The sequence below is a fragment of the Oncorhynchus keta genome, chromosome 35, assembly GCF_023373465.1.
Source record: "Oncorhynchus keta strain PuntledgeMale-10-30-2019 chromosome 35, Oket_V2, whole genome shotgun sequence".
Taxonomy (NCBI): domain Eukaryota; kingdom Metazoa; phylum Chordata; class Actinopteri; order Salmoniformes; family Salmonidae; genus Oncorhynchus; species Oncorhynchus keta.
The window spans coordinates 2,558,250-2,573,787 of record NC_068455.1 but is presented as its reverse complement, the minus strand read 5'-3'; the positions used below and the strand labels follow the sequence as shown (position 1 = coordinate 2,573,787).

Below are 15,538 nucleotides of genomic sequence, written 5' to 3'. Positions count from 1 at the left end.
GGTGTATAGCAGGTGAATAGCAGGTGTATAGCAGGTGAATAGCAGGTGTATAGCAGGTGAATAGCAGGTGTATAGCAGGTGAATAGCAGGTGTATAGCAGGTGTATAACAGGTGTATAGCAGGTGTATAGCAGGTGAATAGCAGGTGAACAGCAGATGTATAGCAGGTGAATAGCAGGTGAATAACAGATGTATAGCAGGTGAATAGCAGGTGAATAACAGATGAATAGCAGGTGAATAGCAGGTGTATAACAGGTGTATAGCAGGTGAATAGCAGGTGTATAGCAGGTGAATAGCAGGTGTATAGCAGGTGAATAGCAGGTGTATAGCAGGTGAATAGCAGGTGTATAACAGGTGTATAACAGGTGAATAGCAGGTGTATAACAGGTGAATAGCAGGTGTATAGCAGGTGTATAGCAGGTGTATAGGCGAATAGCAGGTGTATAGCAGGTGAATAACAGGTGTATAGCAGATGTATAGCAGGTGAATAGCAGGTGTATAGCAGGTGTATAGCAGGTGTATAACAGGTGTATAACAGGTGTATAGCAGGTGTATAACAGGTGTATAGCAGGTGTATAACATGTCTAGCAGGTGAATAGCAGGTGTATAGCAGGTGAACAGCAGACGTATAACAGGTGAATAACAGGTGTATAACAGGTGTATAGCAGGTGTATAGCAGGTGTATAACAGGTGTATAGCAGGTGAATAGCAGGTGTATAGCAGGTGTATAGCAGGTGAATAGCAGGTGTATAACAGGTGAATAACAGGTGTATAGCAGGTGTATAACAGGTGAATAGCAGGTGTATAAAAGGTGAATAGCAGGTGATGAATAGCAGGTGTATAACATGTGAATAGCAGGTGAATAGCAGGTGTATAACAGGTGTATAACAGGTGTATAACAGGTGTATAGCAGGTGAATAGCAGGTGTATAACAGGTGAATAAAGGTGTATAGCAGGTGAATATAGCAGGTGTATAGCAGATGTATAACAGGTGAATAGCAGGTGTATAACAGGTGTATAACAGGTGTATAGCAGGTGTATAGCAGGTGAATAACAGGTGTATAAAGGTGTCTAGCAGGTGTATAACAGGTGTATAGCAGGTGAATAGCAGGTGAATAACAGGTGAATAGCAGGTGTATACAGGTGAATAGCAGGTGTATAACAGGTGTATAACAGGTGAATAGCAGGTGAATAGCAGGTGAATAGCAGATGTATAAATATAAATAGCAGGTGAATAGCAGGTGTATAACAGGTGTATAGCAGGTGTATAACAGGTGAATAGCAGGTGTATAGCAGGTGTATAACAGGTGAATAGCAGGTGTATAACAGGTGTATAACAGGTGAATAACAGGTGTATGAACAGGTGAATAGCAGGTGTATAACAGGTGTATAACAGGTGAATAGCAGGTGTATAACAGGTGTATAGCAGGTGTATAGCAGGTGTATAACAGGTGAATAGCAGGTGTATAACAGGTGAATAGCAGGTGAATGCAGGTGAATAGCAGGTGTAGCAGGTGAATAGCAGGTGTATAGCAGGTGATGAATAGTGAATAGCAGGTGGTGATAAGGTGAATAGCAGGTGTATAACAGGTGTATAGCAGGTGAATAGCAGGTGAATAGCAGGTGAATAGCAGGTGAATATAACAGGTGAATAGCAGGTGAATAGCAGTGTATAACAGGTGTATAGCAGGTGTAGCAGGTGAATAGCAGGTGAATAGTAGGTGTATAATAGCAGGTGTATAACAATAGGTGTATAACAGGTGTATAACAGGTGAATAGCAGGTGTATAGCAGGTGAATAACAGGTGTATAGCAGGTGAATAGCAGGTGTATAACAGGTGTCTAACAGGTGAATAAGGTGAATAGCAGGTGAATAGCAGGTGAATAACAGGTGTATAGCAGGTGTATAGCAGGTGTATAACAGGTGAATAGCAGGTGAATAGCAGATGTATAACAGGTGAATAGCAGGTGAATAGCAGGTGAATAACAGGTGTATAGCAGGTGAATAGCAGGTGAATAACAGGTGTATAACAGGTGAATAGCAGGTGAATAGCAGGTGTATAGCAGGTGTATAGCAGGTGTATAACAGGTGAATAGCAGGTGAATAACAGGTGAATAGCAGGTGTATAGCAGGTGAATAGCAGATGTATAACAGGTGAATAACATGTGAATAGCAGGTGAATAGCAGGTGAATAGCAGGTGTATAGCAGGTGTATGCATATGTCTATAGCAGGTGTATAGCAGGTGAATAGCAGATGTGAATAACAGGTGTATAACAGGTGAATAGCAGATGTATAGCAGGTGTATAGCAGGTGTATAACAGCAGGTGTATAGCAGGTGGTGAATAACAGGTGTATAACAGCACGCAGTGTATAGCAGGTGAATAGCAGATGTATAACAGGTGTATAACATGTCTATAGCATGTGTATAGCAGGTGTATAACAGGTGAATAGCAGGTGAATAGCAGATGTATAACAGGTGATAGCAGGTGAATAGCAGGTGTATAACAGGTGTATAGCAGGTGAATAGCAGGTGTATAACATGTGTATAGCAGGTGTATAGCAGGTGTATAGCAGGTGAATAGCAGGTGAATAGCAGGTGATAACATGTCTATAGCAGGTGAATAGCAGGTGTATAACAGGTGAATAGCAGGTGTATAACAGGTGTCTATGAATAGCAGGTGTATAACAGGTCTATAGCAGGTGTATAACAGGTGTATAGCAGGTGTATAACATGTCTATAGCAGGTGTATAACAGGTGTATAACATGTCTATAGCAGGTGTATAGCAGGTGTATAGCAGGTGTATAGCAGGTGTATAACAGGTGTATAGCAGGTGTATAACATGTCTATAGCAGGTGTATAACAGGTGTATAGCAGGTGTATAGCAGGTGTATAGCAGGTGTATAACAGGTGTATAACAGGTGTATAACAGGTGTATAGCAGGTGTATAGCAGGTGTATAACAGGTGAATAGCAGGTGTATAACAGGTGTATAGCAGGTGTATAACAGGTGTATAGCAGGTGAATAGCAGGTGTATAACATGTCTATAGCAGGTGAATAGCAGGTGTATAACAGGTGAATAGCAGATGTATAACAGGTGTATAGCAGGTGAATAGGTGAATAGCAGGTGTATAACAGGTGTATAGCAGGGTGAATAGCAGGTGTATAGCAGGTGTATAACAGGTGTATAGCAGGTGTATAGCAGGTGAATAGCAGGTGTATAACAGGTGAATAGCAGGTGTATAGCAGGTGAATAACAGGTGTATAACAGGTGAATAGCAGGTGAATAACAGGTGAATAGCAGATATAACAGGTGTATAGCAGGTGAATAACAGGTGAATAGCAGGTGTATAACAGGTGAATAGCAGGTGTATAGCAGGTGTATAACATGTCTATAGCAGGTGTATAACAATAGCAGGTGTATAGCAGGTGTATAGCAGGTGAATAGCAGGTGTATAGCAGGTGTATAACATGTCTATAGCAGGTGAATAACAGGTGTATAGCAGGTGTATAACATGTCTATAGCAGGTGAATAGCAGGTGTATAGCAGGTGTATAACATGTCTATAGCAGGTGAATAGCAGGTGTATAGCAGGTGTATAACATGTCTATAGCAGGTGTATAGCAGGTGTATAGCAGGTGTATAACATGTCTATAGCAGGTGTATAGCATGTGTATAGCAGGTGTATAGCAGGTGTATAACAGGTGAATAGCAGGTGTATAGCAGGTGAATAGCAGGTGAATAGCAGGTGTATAGCAGGTGAATATGTATAGCAGGTGTATAGCAGGTGTATAACAGGTGAATAGCAGGTGAATAGCAGGTGTATAGCAGGTGTATAACAGGTGAATAGCAGGTGTATAGCAGGTGTATAACAGGTGAATAGCAGGTGTGCAGATAACAGGTGTATAGCAGGTGAATAGCAGGTGTATAGCAGGTGTATAGCAGGTGAACAGCAGATGTATAACAGGTGAATAGCAGATGTATAACAGGTGTATAACAGGTGAATAGCAGGTGAATAACAGGTGAATAACAGGTGTATAGCATGTCTATAGCAGGTGTATAACAGGTGAATAGCAGGTGTATAGCAGGTGTATAACAGGTGAATAGCAGGTGTATGCATAGCAGGTGATAACAGGTGTAACAGGTGAATAGCAGGTGTATAACAGGTGTATAACAGGTGAATAGCAGGTGTATAACAGGTGTATAAGGTGAATAGCAGGTGTATAAGCAGGTGAATAGCAGGTGTATAGCAGGTGAATAACAGGTGTATAGCAGGTGTATAACAGGTGTATGAATAGCAGGTGTATAGCAGGTGTATAACAGGTGTAATAGCAGATGAAAGCAGGTGTCAGGTGAATAGCAGGTGAATAGCAGGTGTATAACAGGTGAATAGCAGGTGTATAACAGGTGTATAGCAGGTGTATAAACAGGTGTATAGCATGTCTATAGCAGGTGAATAACATGTCTATAGCAGGTGTATAGCAGGTGAATAACAGGTGTATAGCAGGTGTATAGCAGGTGTATAACATGTCTATAGCAGGTGAATAGCAGGTGTATAACAGGTGAATAGCAGGTGTATAACATGTCTATAGCAGGTGTATAGCAGGTGTATAACAGGTGTATAACAGGTGTATAACAGGTGAATAAGTAGGTGTATAGCAGGTGTATAACATGTGTATAGCAGGTGTATAACAGGTGTATAGCATGGTGAATAGCAGGTGTATAGCAGGTGTATAACAGGTGAATAGCAGGTGTATAGCAGGTGAATAGCAGGTGTATAGCAGGTGTATAACATGTGTATAACAGGTGTATAACAGGTGTATAACAGGTGTGAACAGGTGTATAACAGGTGAATAGCAGGTGTATAACAGGTGAATAGCAGGTGTATAACAGGTGTATAGCAGGTGTATAACATGTGTATAGCAGGTGAATAGCAGGTGTATAGCAGGTGTATAGCAGGTGTATAGCAGGTGTATAGCAGGTGTATAACAGGTGTATAGCAGGTGTATAGCAGATGTATAACAGGTGTATAGCAGGTGTATAACAGGTGTATAGCAGGTGTAACAGGTGTATAACAGGTGTATAGCAGGTGAATAACAGGTGAATAGCAGGTGTATAACAGGTGTATAACAGGTGTATAACAGGTGAATAACAGGTGAATAGCAGGTGTATAACAGGTGAAACAGGTGTATAACAGGTGTATAGCAGGTGAATAGCAGGTGAATAGCAGTCTATAGCAGGTGAATAGCAGGTGTATAGCAGGTGATAGCAGATGTATAGCAGGTGAATAACAGGTGAATAGCAGATGTATAACAGGTGTATAGCAGGTGAATAGCAGGTGTATAACAGGTGTATAGCAGGTGTATAACAGGTGTCTAGCAGGTGTATAACAGGTGAATAGGTGCAGGTGTATAACAGGTGTATAACAGGTGAATAACAGGTGTATAACAGGTGAATAGCAGGTGTATAGCAGGTGAATAACAGGTGTATAGCAGGTGTCTATAGCAGGTGTATAGCAGGTGTATAACAGGTGAATAGCAGGTGTATAACAGGTGAATAACAGGTGTATAACAGGTGTATAGCAGATGTATAACAGGTGAATAGCAGGTGTATAACAGGTGTATAACAGGTGTATAACAGGTGTATAACAGGTGTATAACAGGTGAATAAAGGTGAATAACAGGTGTATAACAGGTGCATAACAGGTGAATAGCAGGTGTATAACAGGTGTATAACAGGTGAATAACAGGTGAATAGCAGGTGTATAACAGGTGTATAACAGGTGTATAACAGGTGAATAGCAGGTGTATAACAGGTGTATAACAGGTGTATAACAGGTGAATAACAGGTGAATAGCAGGTGTATAACAGGTGTATAACAGGTGTATAACAGGTGTATAACAGGTGTATAACAGGTGTATAACAGGTGAATAGCAGGTGTATAACAGGTGTATAACAGGTGTATAACAGGTGTATAACAGGTGAATAACAGGTGTATAACAGGTGAATAGCAGGTGTATAACAGGTGTATAGCAGGTGTATAACAGGTGTATAACAGGTGAATAACAGGTGTATAACAGGTGAATAACAGGTGAATAACAGGTGTATAACAGTGAATAGCAGGTGTATAACAGGTGAATAGCAGGTGTATAACAGGTGTATAACAGGTGAATAGCAGGTGTATAACAGGTGAATAGCAGGTGTATAACAGGTGAATAGCAGGTGTATAGCAGGTGAAACAGGTGAATAGCAGGTGAATAGCAGGTGTATATACAGGTGTGAATAACAGGTGTATAACAGGTGTAGATGTATAACAGGTGTATAACAGGTGTATAACAGGTGTATAACAGGTGAATAGCAGGTGTATAACAGGTGAATAGCAGGTGTATAACATGTCTATAGCAGGTGTATAACAGGTGAATAGCAGGTGTATAGCAGGTGAATAGCAGGTGAATAGCAGGTGTATAACAGGTGTATAACAGGTGAATAGCAGGTGTATAACAGTGAATAGCAGGTGTATAGCAGGTGTATAGCAGGTGTATAACAGGTGTATAACAGGTGTATAGCAGGTGTATAACAGGTGAATAGCAGGTGTATAACAGGTGTATAGCAGGTGAATAGCAGGTGTATAGCAGGTGTATAACAGGTGAATAACAGATGTAGATCAGGTATAGCAGGTGATATATAGCAGGTGTATAACAGGTGTATAACAGGTGTATAGCAGGTGTATAACAGGTGTATAGCAGGTGTATAACATGTCTATAGCAGGTGAATAGCAGGTGTATAACAGGTGTATAGCAGGTGTATAGCAGGTGTATAACATGTCTATAGCAGGTGTATAACAGGTGTATAACAGGTGAATAGCAGGTGTATAACATGTCTATAGCAGGTGTATAACAGGTGTATAGCAGGTGTATAACAGGTGAATAGCAGGTGTATAACAGGTGTATATAGCAGGTGAATAGCAGGTGAATAGCAGGTGTATAGCAGGTGAATAGCAGGTGTATAGCAGGTGTATAGCAGGTGAATAGCAGGTGTATAGCAGGTGTATAGCAGATGTATAACAGGTGTATAACAGGTGTATAACAGGTGTATAACAGGTGTATAGCAGGTGTATAGCAGGTGTATAGCAGGTGAATAGCAGGTGAATAGCAGGTGTATAACAGGTGAATAGCAGATGTAGCAGGTGAATAGCAGGTGAATAGCAGGTGTATAGCAGGTGTATAACAGGTGAATAGCAGGTGTATAGTGGTGAATAGCAGGTGTATAGCAGGTGAATAGCAGATGTATAACAGGTGAATAGCAGGTGTATAACAGGTGTATAACAGGTGTATAGCAGGTGTATAACAGGTGAATAGCAGGTGAATAGCAGGTGTATAGCAGGTGTATAACAGGTGAATAGCAGGTGTATAGCAGGTGAATAGCAGGTGAATAGTGTATAGCAGGTGTATAACAGGTGTATAGCAGGTGTATAGCAGGTGTATAGCAGGTGTATAGCAGGTGTATAGCAGGTGTATAGCAGGTGAATAGCAGGTGTATAGCAGGTGAATAGCAGGTGTATAACAGGTGAATAGCAGGTGTATAACAGGTGTATAGCAGGTGAATAGCAGGTGTATAGCAGGTGAATAGCAGGTGTATAGCAGGTGAATAGCAGGTGTATAACAGGTGTATAGCAGGTGTATAACAGGTGTATAACAGGTGTATAACAGGTGTATAACAGGTGAATAGCAGGTGTATAACAGGTGTATAGCAGGTGAATAGCAGGTGTATAGCAGGTGAATAACAGGTGTATAGCAGGTGTATAGCAGGTGTATAGCAGGTGTATAGCAGGTGTATAACAGGTGTATAACAGGTGTATAGCAGGTGTATAGCAGGTGTATAACAGGTGAATAGCAGGTGAATAACAGGTGTATAGCATAGCAGGTGTATAACAGGTGAATAGCAGGTGTATAACAGGTGTATAGCAGGTGTATAACAGGTGTATAACAGGTGAATAGCAGGTGTATAGCAGGTGTATAGCAGGTGTATAGCAGGTGTATAGCAGGTGTATAACAGGTGTATAGCAGGTGTATAGCAGGTGTATAACAGGTGTATAGCAGGTGAATAGCAGGTGTATAGCAGGTGTAATAGCAGGTGTATAGCAGGTGTATAACAGGTGTATAGCAGGTGATAGCAGGTGTATAACAGGTGTATAGCAGGTGTATAGCAGGTGTATAACAGGTGAATAGCAGGTGTATAACAGGTGTATAGCAGGTGTATAGCAGGTGTATAACAGGTGAATAGCAGGTGTATAACAGGTGTATAACAGGTGTATAACAGGTGTATAACAGGTGTATAGCAGGTGTATAACAGGTGAATAGCAGGTGTATAACAGGTGTATAACAGGTGTATAACAGGTGTATAACAGGTGTATAACAGGTGTATAACAGGTGTATAACAGGTGTATAGCAGGTGAATAACAGGTGAATAACAGGTGAATAACAGGTGTATAGCAGGTGTATAACAGGTGTATAACAGGTGAATAACAGGTGTATAACAGGTGAATAGCAGGTGTATAGCAGGTGAATAGCAGGTGTATAACAGGTGAATAACAGGTGAATAACAGGTGTATAGCAGGTGTATAACAGGTGTATAACAGGTGAATAACAGGTGTATAACAGGTGTATAGCAGGTGAAACAGGTGAATAGCAGGTGTATAACAGGTGTATAAGGTGTATAACAGGTGAATAACAGGTGTATAGCAGGTGAATAGCAGGTGTATAACAGGTGAATAGCAGGTGTATAACAGGTGTATAGCAGGTGTATAGCAGGTGAATAGCAGGTGAATAACAGGTGTATAACAGGTGTATAGCAGGTGAATAACAGGTGAATAGCAGGTGTATAGCAGGTGAATAGCAGGTGATAACAGGTGTATAACAGGTGAATAACAGGTGTAGCAGGTGATAACAGGTGTATAACAGGTGTATAACAGGTGAATAGCAGGTGAATAACAGGTGTATAACAGGTGTATAGCAGGTGTATAACAGGTGTATAGCAGGTGAATAACAGGTGTATAACAGGTGAATAACAGGTGTATAACAGGTGTATAACAGGTGAATAGCAGGTGTATAACAGGTGTATAACATAACAGGTGTATAGCAGTGATAACAGGTGTATAACAGGTGAATAACAGGTGTATAACAGGTGAATAGCAGGTGAATAACAGGTGTATAACAGGTGTATAGCAGGTGTATAACAGGTGTATAACAGGTGTATAACAGGTGTATAACAGGTGTATAACAGGTGAATAACAGGTGAATAGCAGGTGTATAACAGGTGAATATAGCAGGTGTATAGCAGGTGTATAACAGGTGTATAACAGGTGTATAACAGGTGTATAACAGGTGTATAACAGGTGAATAGCAGGTGTATAACAGGTGTAAACAGGTGTATAGCAGGTGTATAACAGGTGTATAACAGGTGTATAACAGGTGTATAACAGGTGAATAGCAGGTGTATAACAGGTGTATAGCAGGTGTATAACAGGTGTATAGCAGGTGTATAGCAGGTGTATAGCAGGTGTATAACAGGTGTATAACAGGTGTATAACAGGTGCAGGTGATAGCAGGTGTATAACAGGTGTATAACAGGTGTATAGCAGGTGTATAGCAGGTGAATAGCAGGTGTATAACAGGTGTATAGCAGGTGTATAACAGGTGTATAACAGGTGTATATACAGGTGTATAACAGGTGTATAGCAGGTGTATAGCAGGTGTATAACAGGTGTATAGCAGGTGTATAACAGGTGAATAGCAGGTGTATAACAGGTGTATAGCAGGTGAATAGCAGGTGTATAACAGGTGAATAGCAGGTGTATAGCAGGTGTATATAACAGGTGTATAGCAGGTGTATAGCAGGTGTATAACAGGTGTATAACAGGTGATAGTATAGCAGGTGTATAACAGGTGTATAGCAGGTGTATAACAGGTGTATAGCAGGTGTATAACAGGTGTATATAGCAGGTGTATAACAGGTGTATAAGGGTGTATAACAGGTGAAGCAGGTGTATAGCAGGTGTATAGCAGGTGTATAACAGGTGTATATAGCAGGTGTATAACAGGTGTATAACAGGTGTATAGCAGGTGAATAGCAGGTGTATAACAGGTGTATAGCAGGTGTATAACAGGTGAATAGCAGGTGTATAACAGGTGTATAACAGGTGTATAGCAGGTGTATAACAGGTGTATAACAGGTGTATAGCAGGTGTATAACAGGTGTATAACAGGTGTATAACAGGTGTATAGCAGGTGTATAACAGGTGTATAGCAGGTGTATAACAGGTGTATAACAGGTGTATAACAGGTGAATAACAGGTGTATAACAGGTGTATAGCAGGTGTATAGCAGGTGTATAACAGGTGTATAGCAGGTGTATAACAGGTGTATAACAGGTGAATAACAGGTGTATAGCAGGTGTATAACAGGTGTATAACAGGTGTATAACAGGTGTATAACAGGTGTATAACAGGTGTATAACAGGTGTATAACAGGTGTATAACAGGTGTATAACAGGTGTATAACAGGTGTATAACAGGTGTATAACAGGTGTATAGCAGGTGTATAGCAGGTGTATAACAGGTGTATAACAGGTGTATAACAGGTGTATAACAGGTGTATAACAGGTGTATAACAGGTGTATAACAGGTGTATAACAGGTGAATAACAGGTGTATAACAGGTGAATAGCAGGTGTATAACAGGTGTATAACAGGTGTATAACAGGTGTATAACAGGTGTATAACAGGTGTATAACAGGTGTATAACAGGTGTATAACAGGTGTATAACAGGTGTATAGCAGGTGTATAACAGGTGTATAGCAGGTGTATAACAGGTGTATAACAGGTGTATAACAGGTGTATAGCAGGTGTATAGCAGGTGTATAACAGGTGTATAACAGGTGTATAGCAGGTGAATAACAGGTGTATAACAGGTGTATAGCAGGTGTATAACAGGTGTATAACAGGTGTATAACAATAGCAGGTGTATAACAGGTGTATAACAGGTGTATAACAGGTGTATAACAGGTGTATAACAGGTGTATAACAGGTGTATAACAGGTGTATAACAGGTGTATAACAGGTGTATAACAGGTGTATAACAGGTGTATAACAGGTGTATAATAACAGGTGAATATAACAGGTGTATAACAGGTGTATAACAGGTGTATAACAGGTGAATAACAGGTGTATAACAGGTGTATAACAGGTGAATAACAGGTGTATAACAGGTGTATAACAGGTGTATAACAGGTGTATAGCAGGTGTATAACAGGTGTATAGCAGGTGTATAACAGGTGTATAACAGGTGTATAACAGGTGTATAACAGGTGTATAGCAGGTGTATAACAGGTGTATAACAGGTGTATAACAGGTGTATAACAGGTGTATAACAGGTGTATAACAGGTGTATAACAGGTGTATAACAGGTGTATAACAGGTGTATAACAGGTGTATAACAGGTGTATAACAGGTGTATAACAGCAGGTGTAACAGGTGTATAACAGGTGAATAACAGGTGTATAACAGGTGTATAACAGGTGTATAATAACAGGTGTATAACAGGTGTATAACAGGTGTATAACAGGTGTATAACAGGTGTATAACAGGTGTATAGCAGGTGTATGTATAACAGGTGTATAACAGGTGTATAACAGGTGTATAACAGGTGTATAACAGGTGAATAACAGGTGTATAGCAGGTGTATAGCAGGTGTGGTGTATAACAGGTGAATAACAGGTGTATAACAGGTGTATAGCAGGTGTATAACAGGTGTATAACAGGTGAATAACAGGTGTATAACAGGTGTATAACAGGTGAATAACAGGTGTATAACAGGTGTATAACAGGTGTATAACAGGTGTATAACAGGTGTATAACAGGTGTATAGCAGGTGTATAACAGGTGTATAACAGGTGTATAACAGGTGTATAACAGGTGTATAACAGGTGTATAACAGGTGTATAACAGGTGAATAACAGGTGTATAACAGGTGTATAGCAGGTGTATAGCAGGTGTATAGCAGGTGTATAACAGGTGTATAACAGGTGATAACAGGTGTATAACAGGTGTATAGCAGGTGAATAACAGGTGTATAACAGGTGTATAACAGGTGAATAACAGGTGTATAACAGGTGAATAACAGGTGTATAACAGGTGTATAACAGGTGAATAGCAGGTGTATAACAGGTGTATAACAGGTGTATAACAGGTGTATAACAGGTGTATAACAGGTGTATAACAGGTGTATAACAGGTGTATAACAGGTGTATAACAGGTGAATAGCAGGTGTATAACAGGTGTATAACAGGTGTATAACAGGTGTATAACAGGTGATAACAGGTGTATAACAGGTGTATAGGTGTATAACAGGTGTATAACAGGTGAATAACAGGTGTATAACAGGTGAATAACAGGTGTATAACAGGTGTATAACAGGTGAATAACAGGTGTATAACAGGTGATAACAGGTGTATAACAGGTGTATAACAGGTGAATAGCAGGTGTATAACAGGTGTATAACAGGTGAATAACAGGTGTATAACAGGTGAATAACAGGTGTATAACAGGTGTATAACAGGTGTATAACAGGTGTATAACAGGTGTATAGCAGGTGTATAACAGGTGTATAACAGGTGAATAACAGGTGTATAACAGGTGTATAGCAGGTGTATAACAGGTGAATAACAGGTGTATAACAGGTGTATAACAGGTGTATAACAGGTGAATAACAGGTGTATAACAGGTGTATAACAGGTGTATAACAGGTGTATAACAGGTGTATAACAGGTGTATAACAGGTGTATAACAGGTGTATAACAGGTGTATAACAGGTGTATAACAGGTGTATAACAGGTGTATAACAGGTGTATAACAGGTGTATAACAGGTGTATAACAGGTGTATAACAGGTGTATAACAGGTGAATAACGGTGTATAACAGGTGAATAACAGGTGTATAACAGGTGAATAACAGGTGTATAGGGTGTATAACAGGTGTATAACAGGTGAATAACAGGTGTATAACAGGTGAATAACAGGTGTATAACAGGTGAATAACAGGTGTATAACAGGTGTATAACAGGTGTATAACAGGTGTATAACAGGTGTATAACAGGTGAATAACAGGTGTATAACAGGTGTATAACAGGTGTATAACAGGTGTATAACAGGTGAATAACAGGTGTATAACAGGTGTATAGCAGGTGAATAACAGGTGTATAACAGGTGAATAACAGGTGTATAACAGGTGAATAGCAGGTGTGAATAACAGGTGTATAACAGGTGTATAACAGGTGTATAACAGGTGTATAACAGGTGTATAACAGGTGTATAACAGGTGTAAACAGGTGAATAACAGGTGTATAACAGGTGTATAACAGGTGTATAACAGGTGAATAGCAGGTGTATAACAGGTGTATAGCAGGTGTATAACAGGTGTATAACAGGTGTATAACAGGTGTATAACAGGTGAATAACAGGTGTATAGCAGGTGTATAACAGGTGTATAACAGGTGTATAACAGGTGTATAACAGGTGAATAGCAGGTGTATAACAGGTGTATAGCAGGTGTATAACAGGTGTATAACAGGTGAATAACAGGTGTATAACAGGTGTATAACAGGTGTATAACAGGTGAATAGCAGGTGTATAACAGGTGTATAGCAGGTGTATAACAGGTGTATAACAGGTGTATAACAGGTGCAGGGTGTATAACAGGTGAATAGCAGGTGTATAACAGGTGTATAACAGGTGTATAACAGGTGTATAACAGGTGAATAATAACAGGTGTAGGTAACAGGTGTATAACAGGTGAATAACAGGTGTATAACAGGTGAATAGCAGGTGTATAACAGGTGTATAGCAGGTGAATAACAGGTGTATAACAGGTGTATAACAGGTGTATAACAGGTGTATAACAGGTGAATAACAGGTGTATAACAGGTGTATAGCAGGTGTATAACAGGTGTATAACAGGTGTATAACAGGTGTATAACAGGTGTATAACAGGTGTATAACAGGTGTATAACAGGTGTATAACAGGTGAATAACAGGTGTATAACAGGTGTATAACAGGTGAATAGCAGGTGTATAACAGGTGAATATGTATAACAGGTGTATATAACAGGTGAATAACAGGTGTATAACAGGTGAATAACAGGTGTATAACAGGTGTATAACAGGTGTATAACAGGTGTATAGCAGGTGTATAACAGGTGTATAACAGGTGAATAACAGGTGAATAGGTGTATAACAGGTGTATAACAGGTGTATAACAGGTGTATAACAGGTGAATAACAGGTGTATAACAGGTGAATAACAGGTGTATAACAGGTGTATAACAGGTGTATAACAGGTGAATAGCAGGTGAATAACAGGTGTATAACAGGTGTATGTATAACAGGTGAATAACAGGTGTATAACAGGTGTATAGCAGGTGTATAACAGGTGAATAGCAGGTGTATAACAGGTGTATAACAGGTGTATAATAGGTGTATAACATAACAGGTGTATAGCAGGTGAATAGCAGGTGTATAACAGGTGTATAACAGGTGTAGCAGGTGTATAACAGGTGATAACAGGTGTATAACAGGTGAATAACAGGTGTATAACAGGTGTATAACAGGTGTATAACAGGTGTATAACAGGTGTATAACAGGTGTATAACAGGTGTATAACAGGTGTATAACAGGTGTATAACAGGTGTATAACAGGTGTATAACAGGTGAATAGCAGGTGAATAACAGGTGTATAACAGGTGTATACAGGTGTATAACAGGTGAATAACAGGTGTATAACAGGTGTATAACAGGTGTATAACAGGTGAATAACAGGTGTATAACAGGTGAATAACAGGTGAATAACAGGTGTATAACAGGTGTATAACAGGTGAATAACAGTGTATAACAGGTGTATAGCAGGTGTATAACAGGTGTATAGCAGGTGAATACAGGTGAATAGCAGTGTATAACAGGTGAATAGCAGGTGTATAACAGGTGTATAGCAGGTGTATAACAGGTGTATAACAGGTGTATAACAGGTGTATAACAGGTGTATAACAGGTGTATAGCAGGTGTATAACAGGTGAATAGCAGGTGTATAACAGGTGTATAACAGGTGAATAACAGGTGTATAACAGGTGAATAGCAGGTGTATAGCAGGTGAATAGCAGGTGAATAGCAGGTGTATAACAGGTGTATAACAGGTGAATAACAGGTGTATAGCAGGTGTAACAGGTGTATAGCAGGTGATAACAGGTGTATAACAGGTGAATAACAGGTGAATAGCAGGTGTATAGCAGGTGAATAGCAGGTGTATAACAGGTGTATAACAGGTGTATAGCAGGTGTATAGCAGGTGAATAACAGGTGTATAACAGGTGAATAACAGGTGAATAGCAGGTGTATAACAGGTGTATAACAGGTGAATAACAGGTGTATAACAGGTGTATAACAGGTGTATAACAGGTGTATAACAGGTGTATAACAGGTGAATAACAGGTGAATAA

At 39.8% G+C, this 15,538-nt stretch overlaps 2 long non-coding RNA genes across 4 annotated transcripts; both read left to right on the top strand.

Moving 5' to 3' along the window:
- The first annotated feature begins 2,703 nt into the window (after positions 1–2,703).
- On the top strand, positions 2,704–13,558 carry LOC127915668 (uncharacterized). Its single transcript, XR_008091559.1, has 6 exons — positions 2,704–2,777; positions 2,811–2,854; positions 3,627–3,648; positions 4,496–4,605; positions 6,811–6,854; positions 13,480–13,558. It is a non-coding gene; the product is annotated as an uncharacterized LOC127915668 (long non-coding RNA).
- LOC127915670 (uncharacterized) lies at positions 8,489–12,347 on the top strand. 3 transcript variants are annotated; one of them, XR_008091562.1, is made up of 3 exons: positions 8,489–8,537; positions 10,153–10,207; positions 12,112–12,347. It is a non-coding gene; the product is annotated as an uncharacterized LOC127915670 (long non-coding RNA). The 3 variants fall into 3 exon arrangements; XR_008091561.1 differs by lacking the exon at positions 8,489–8,537 and adding an exon at positions 8,610–8,658; XR_008091563.1 differs by lacking the exon at positions 8,489–8,537 and adding an exon at positions 8,715–8,742.
- Positions 13,559–15,538: the final 1,980 nt, after the last annotated feature.